This window comes from Ursus americanus, chromosome 14, assembly GCF_024610735.1.
Source record: "Ursus americanus isolate L20-20 chromosome 14, mUrsAme1.1.p, whole genome shotgun sequence".
Classification (NCBI taxonomy): Eukaryota; Metazoa; Chordata; class Mammalia; order Carnivora; family Ursidae; genus Ursus; species Ursus americanus.
In genome coordinates, this window is record NC_142140.1 from 40,015,556 (window position 1) to 40,022,319 (window position 6,764).

Sequence of the window (6,764 nt, forward strand, 5' to 3'; positions counted from 1 at the left end):
GTTAACTTTTTTGGTATTTAAAGAACTGTGCTAATTGGTGTAACAGCTGACCTTGTGCTGACAAATGGTGGTATCTTCTTGGAAGGCCCTTGAAACCTTGGGAGTGGGCGGAAGTACTCCAGATCCTCCTGGCCAGCGCTGACAGATGCTGTCGGCTGTGCTGGGGGCCGCAGGGTGGGCCTGGCTGCCCCAGGCTTCTCGGGTGGGCACTGACACTCATGTATCCGGTGCCCTTTCACCCCCCAGCTCTTCCTTAGGCTAACACATTGCAGACCAGATTCAGACCCAGACCATCTGGTGATGCTCCAAGAATCTCCCTTTAGAAGTGTCCTGTTCTAATTAAGGATGATGGCTTATCCCATTGCAAATATTTACCAGAAATCTAAGGCAAAGATAACATCTTGGTATTTGAAAAGAATTTGTTCCATGATTGCAGTTCGGGGGTTTTGTTTTTAAGTGTTTGGATTACCTGGCTGATACGTGCACTTGAAGCAGAATGATCTTCGGGCTGTCCCAGAGGCCACAGGTCAAGGAAGGTGGGGGGGGGGATGCTGGGGGCGGGGGCTGGACCCCTGGGGAACTGGGGACTCGGGGTGGTGGCATACTGCCACCTTCTGGTCACGATGTGGAATTTTATCGGAGGCTGCTATGGATATTTCTGTGTCCAGAGCTCTTTAGAAAATCACAACAATGAAAGTTCAGTAGCGCTGGGGCTCAGGGCATGACCTTGTCTTGTCTCTACCCTGACCTCTGGTTTAGATGTGAGATATGTTTTGGGAAGTAGTTGAGTCCTGTAACAGTGAGTGGACTAGTGCAGAAAACAAACCTGAGTGTTTCAAACGGAATATCGATCACTAAAGTGTTGGGAGGGCAAAGCAGAGGTGACCAGCGAAGACTTTTCACCCCTAAACTGGCAGGGGCACAGCCAGGGCTGGGTGCTCACTAATGCTGTAGGACCCTGGGGACCTGATTTCCCCGCCAGGCACCTACTATGAAAATGTCACCATTCCCAAATTCATCTCTTCCCCAAGATCTCAGGCCAGGAAAGCCAGGGACCTGGATTCTAGTTTGTTTGCCTCCCCTGACTTGCTGGGCCTCTGGAGAGAAGGGCAGAAACGTTCTGGTACGTGGCAAGAGCCACCCTGTGTCGCAGGATGGGACCCTGAGTTGGCAGCTGGTAGGATTTAATGAGGAAATGTCAAGGGCTGGATCCGTCCAGCTCCTGGTGGGAAACTGATATCATAAACCGGAGAAGGGGTCATGGAAGTGGCCTTAGCGAGAGAACTACTTCCAGAGCTGCGGGCCTTGGGGAAGCTTTCCAGGGTGGTGAGGCTGAACCTGGCCCTGTCGTGAGAGGTGGGGACGGAGCTGGTACCAGCACCGGAGGGAGCTGAAGCTGGAGGAGGGGCCGCCCCACGTGAATGGAGGCCTTCCGAGGAGGAAGGTGGCACCTGCCAGCCTGCCCCCTGGCAGGAAGGACACTGTGGGATTATTACCCTGGCCTCCTGCTCTACTTCCCAGGCTCCTGCCAAGCCACCTGAGAGCCAGAGGGTGGGGGAGCTGGGCAGGTGCAGAGTGGGGCGGAAAATCAGGTAGGACGGGCCTGGTGGGCAAACGGTGCATCCAGCACGAGCACCCCTTTGCCCTGGGAGGCATATAGCAGGTGTTTTGTTGTTCAGGGCCACAGGGTTAAGGCCATAGTGGGACTTGGTTTCCAGCTTCCGGGGATCCCTCCCCCCACACTCCATGACCAGCTGCCCCTTGGGAAGTGCTGCACAGTCCACCTGAAGGGCCTCAGAAACCGCAGCTCCTTGGAGCTGATCGGCCTCCTCGCCCCTGCAGGCTGGGGGGGTTGCTGGGTGTGCAAATAGGGACCCAAGGGAGACTCGAGCTGCACGCTGTGTAAGACGTGTTCGTCCCAGGGCAGAAGAATCCAGCGCAGGCAGGGCATAGACCCGGTGCAGAGATGCAGGAGGCCACCTGTGTTCCTTACACTCACCCTCCTCCCTGCTCCCAGCCCCGCTTGCTGACCTGGAGTCAAGGCAGCAGTGCTCATCATTACGTTTGTGTGTGTGTGTGTGTGTGTGTGTGTGTGTGTGTGTGTGTGTGTGTGGCATTGGGGGCAGGCAGAAGCTCTGGCCCCAAGAAAGATGCCTGGTGGAAAGCCCCATGGACTTGGAGCTCTAGGACTGGGTTAGGGCCTGGCCCTGGGGACCACCTTGGGACGGTCGCCCCAGGTTCTGTAAGATGTGGGTCCCTAAGCACCTTTCCAGAGGGACGTCTTGTGAGCAGTATCACTGGAGGAGGTAGGGCCCTGGAGACCCTGAGGGCTAGGAGAGCCTGCAGGACACAAGTCAGCCCTCCGTGGCCCAGAGAGCCAGGCCTGACTTGGTGGAGGGTGAGCCGGAGTCCGCCCGATGCCTTGTTGGAGGAGGACGGGAAGGGGAAGGTGTACCACCCCTCACCCTGGCCTCCTCGCTCTGCCCCCCGGGCAGCCCAGCCTAAAAGAGGTTTCTCGACTTCTCATGCCCAGGTTCCTGCCTGGGGTCTCCCTGGATTCAGGCTCCAGGCGATGCAGGAAGGCCCTGCCTTTGCCCTCTGTCTTGCCAGCACCCCCACCTGTACCCTCTCAAGTGAGAAGTGCTGCTGTGGCACTGTCCACTGATTGGGGGCTAGGCTGGGGGAGGCATAGAGGGTGTCTTTTCCTGGGCAGGGGGAGGTTGAATCCATCCGGAGGGAGTGACTTGCTCAAGATCACCCAGTGAGGAGGACTAGAACCAGCTTCTCCGGACTCCCAGATGGGAACCTTGGACTCCTGCTGCTCCGTGCTGCCCGGGTTCAACTTCCTACCCTGCCCTGGCCCGTGGGGGAGCAGTGCTCAGGTTCCCTGTGCCGCCTCCTGCACCCCCGTGTCCCCAGCTCTGTTATTGGACCAGGTCCTTGGGTCTCTCGGGGCACCTGCCAGGCCCGTGTTCTCTGTTTCTTGGACATCATTCAGTCTTGGTTTCCCATCTGCTCCCCTGCTTCTTGCCTCCAGTGGTTGCATCCATTTCTCCTGTTTTGTTTGTTTGTTTTGTTTTTTTTCATTCCTATATTTGAAGGGAGTCATATTTAGGATTTTTAAATCTTTGTGTTAAAGTTTTTATTTTTTTAATTTTTAAAGATTTTATTTATTTGACAGAGACACAGCCAGCGAGAGAGGGAACACAAGCAGGGGGAGTGGGAGAGGAAGAAGCAGGCTCCCAGTGGAGGAGCCCAATGCGGGGCTCGATCCCAGGACCCTGGGATCAGGACCTGAGCCGAAGGCAGACGCCCAATGACTGAGCCACCCAGGCGCCCCTGAAGTTTTTTTTTTATTTTTAATTGAACTGTAGTGGACATATTAAATTAGTTTCAGGCGTGCAACATAGAGATTCAGCAATTATACACATTATGAAATGCTCACCACGGTAAATATATTACAATATTACTATTTCCTGTGCCATGTTTTCATCCCCATGACTTATAATTGTAAGTTTGTATCTCTTACTCCCCTTCACCCACTTTGCCCATCCTCCTCACCCCCTTCCCCTTATTAGGCAACCACCAGTTTGTTCTGTGTTTATGAGTGTTTCTCATTTTTGTTCATTTTTTTAGATTGCACATGTAAGTGGACTCATACGGTATTTGTCTTTATCTGACTTATTTCACTGAGCATAATAACATCTAGATCCATCCCCGTTGTTGCAAATGGTAAGATTTCATTCTTTTTTTTATGGCAAATAATCTGTTGTGTGTACATGTGTCTGTGTGTCTATGTGCAGGCGTACACACACACACACACACACACACACACACACACACACACACCACGTCTCTATCTGCTCATCCGTCCATGGGCAGAGGCTGCTTCCATGTCTTGGCTACTGTAAATCTTGCGGCAATAAACATAGGGGTGCGTAGCTTTCTGAGTTAGCATTTTTGTTTTCTTCAGGTAAGTGCCCAGAAGTGGAATTAAGGCATCTTATAGTATTTCTGTTTCCAATTTTTTGAAGAAGCTTCAGACTGTCTTCCAGATTACCTTCCACCGACAGCGGGAAGGAAGGGGTTCCCTTTCCTCCACATCCTCACCAACACTTGTTGTTTCTTGTCTTTTTGATTCTAGCCATTCTGACATGTGGGCGGGGGTAGCTTACGGTGATTTCGATTTGCATAACGACGTGGAGCATCTTTTCATGTGTCTGTTGGCCATCTGGGTGTCTGTCTTCTTTGGAAAAATGTCTATTCAGGTCCTCTGCCCGTTTTTTAAATTAGATCGTTTTTTTGGTGTTGAGTTGTAGAACTTCTTTTGTTTTGGATATTCTTTGCATATCTTATAAATTTTACTATTTTGAATATTAACCCCTTATCGGAGGTATCATTTGCAGCTCTCTTCTCTCAGTTGGTAGGTTGCCTTTCTATTTTGTTGATGGTTTTTTTCACTGTGCAAAAGCTTTTTAGTTGGATGTAGCCTCACTTGGGTATTTTTGCTCGTTTCCCTGGCCTGAGGAGACAGAGCTAGACAAATGCTGCTAAGGCTGATGTCCAAGAGCTTTCTGGGCCTCGGCGGTCGGGTTACATCTCTTGCTGGGTGGTACCCATTGTACGGACGCACCGAGAAGATCTTTTCACCAGTTGAAGGACGTTTGGGTTGTTTCCAGTTTGGGGTGATTATGAATACAGTTGCTGTAAGCATTTATATACAGGCTTTTGTGTGATCAGTTTTCATTTCTCTTGGGTAAGTACTTAGAAGTGGGATTGCTGGGTGATATGCTAAGTGCGTGTTTTATTTCATAAGGAATTGCCCAGCTCTTCACAAAAACGGCTGTAGCATTTTGCATTTCCGCCGGCAGTATCATGGGGCTCTGGTTGCGGCATGTCCTTGAGCTCCTGGCATTGTCCGTCTCGCCACCTGCCCCCTCCCATCTGACGGGTGTGCACTGGTGTCTTACTGCGGTTTTAATGTAGATTTCCTTCGTGGCCGGTGACGTGGCACACCGCATGAACTTGTTGGCCTCTGTGTATCCTCTTCGGTGAGGTTCACGTCTCTCCCCCACTTGTAATTGGGTTGTTTTCTTGTTGAGTTTTAAGAGTTCTTTATCTATTTGGGATGTAGGTCTCTCAGGGCTCAAAGGATTTGGGGGCTCATCATGGAAAAAACCAGAAGAGGCAGTAACACACACACGCTTTACTGAGAGGGGCTTGGAGAGTGTTCTGTGGAGAGGAAGTTCCTCATCTCACAAGACTGTCTGGAAGCTTGTGGCACAGGGGCGACCCTCCAGGAGGGGAGGACGGCAAGGGTACTCTGGGAGAGAGGAGGAGATGGGAGCAGGCGGCTTCTGTGCCTAGGTGTGCGTGTGGGGTGGGGGGCTCTGGGTCAGATAGCCCCCGATACTGCAGCAGCCTGGCACCTGTAGTCACAGGGCTCTGGCCTAGCAGTGGGTAGGAGCTGTCAGGTGAGCCTTCGGTGGGGGTGGGAAAAGCAGACAGGCTCTAAATGGCTAAAACTCTGCTTGTTTGGGTCATTTCAAAAATAATGTGTTCAAATTTGAATTTGGCACCAGTTGGCTTTTAAGGTAACGGGTCTTGTGCCCGTTTTTAGAGCCAGTGAGAAAGCATCCCTAGGATCGAGAATCCTAGAGAGGATTCTCTATAGGATTCCCTATAAAGTCACAAACTAGGATTTCAAAACCCTTTTTTTGGAGCCAGTCTGCCCATTTAGTGGTAGAGAGCCAGGAGAATTGATCCAAAAAGGAAAAGATTCTGATTTATCTGTTTAGTTCGCAGACCAATATTACGGCGCCTTTGGCGTGGGTCCCTTACTCTGTAAAATTTGGCGAGTGGTGTTCACCCACAGGCAGGAGGATGTGCTAACAGGCACTAGACACCCCCACCCCCATGAGCCATGTGGGGCTAGGGTGACTGGCCACTGAACGTGTGGTCGCACTGGTAAAGGTTGAAGGAAAAGACGCGACCACAGAGTAGGGGGTTAAAGTCGAAGGTCATCTGCCGGGGGCCTCTGTTGGTCTCCTGGGAATCACCCATATGCTGGTACCCCATTCAGGGCAATCAGTTCTGTTAAATAACAAAAATTCAACCAAGTCAATTTTAAAGGTCCGAGGGGCTTTATTAATCCATTTGTGAATTGGGCAGCATCTCCATCTAGCAAGTAAAGGGGAGCTCCAAAGGGCTACAGAAGAGGAAAAGCTTTTAAAGATGGGGGGGGGAGAAGGAGATTATTAGCAAAGAATTCATTTAGGCCAGGTTGCGCTCCTAAGGGGAACAGAAGGGGTCGAGCAGTCAATCTCATAGTGCTGACCAGGAAAGTCCCATGTGGACTGGGTAAAGGTGACATTTCGGGGGGGCTGAAACTGCAGCTAGGTTAAGGTCCCAAGTCCACCAACCAAGACCTAATACCTAACCTAAGGGACACCATGTGGGGCCTTGGTTTCCTTTTTCACAGATCTCCTGGGTGTCAGGAGCAGGTCCAGTTGGCTCCAGTGCCTGTAACGGAGTGAAGTACACGAGAGAGGATGCCTCGCTCTCTCTGGTAAAGTCCTTACTAACTAGAACGTGTTAGTCAAATCTATAACCACTTGAACGTATCCATTCAGGCAATGATACCTGGTAGAGGAGTTCTAGCAAGAGGAGTAGCCCTGTTCAGTTCTCTGCAGCTGTAGCAAGCCCCCACCCAGTAGCCGTGGCTTTCAGCACAGGCAGCCCAGGGAACCAAAAGAAGGGGTGGG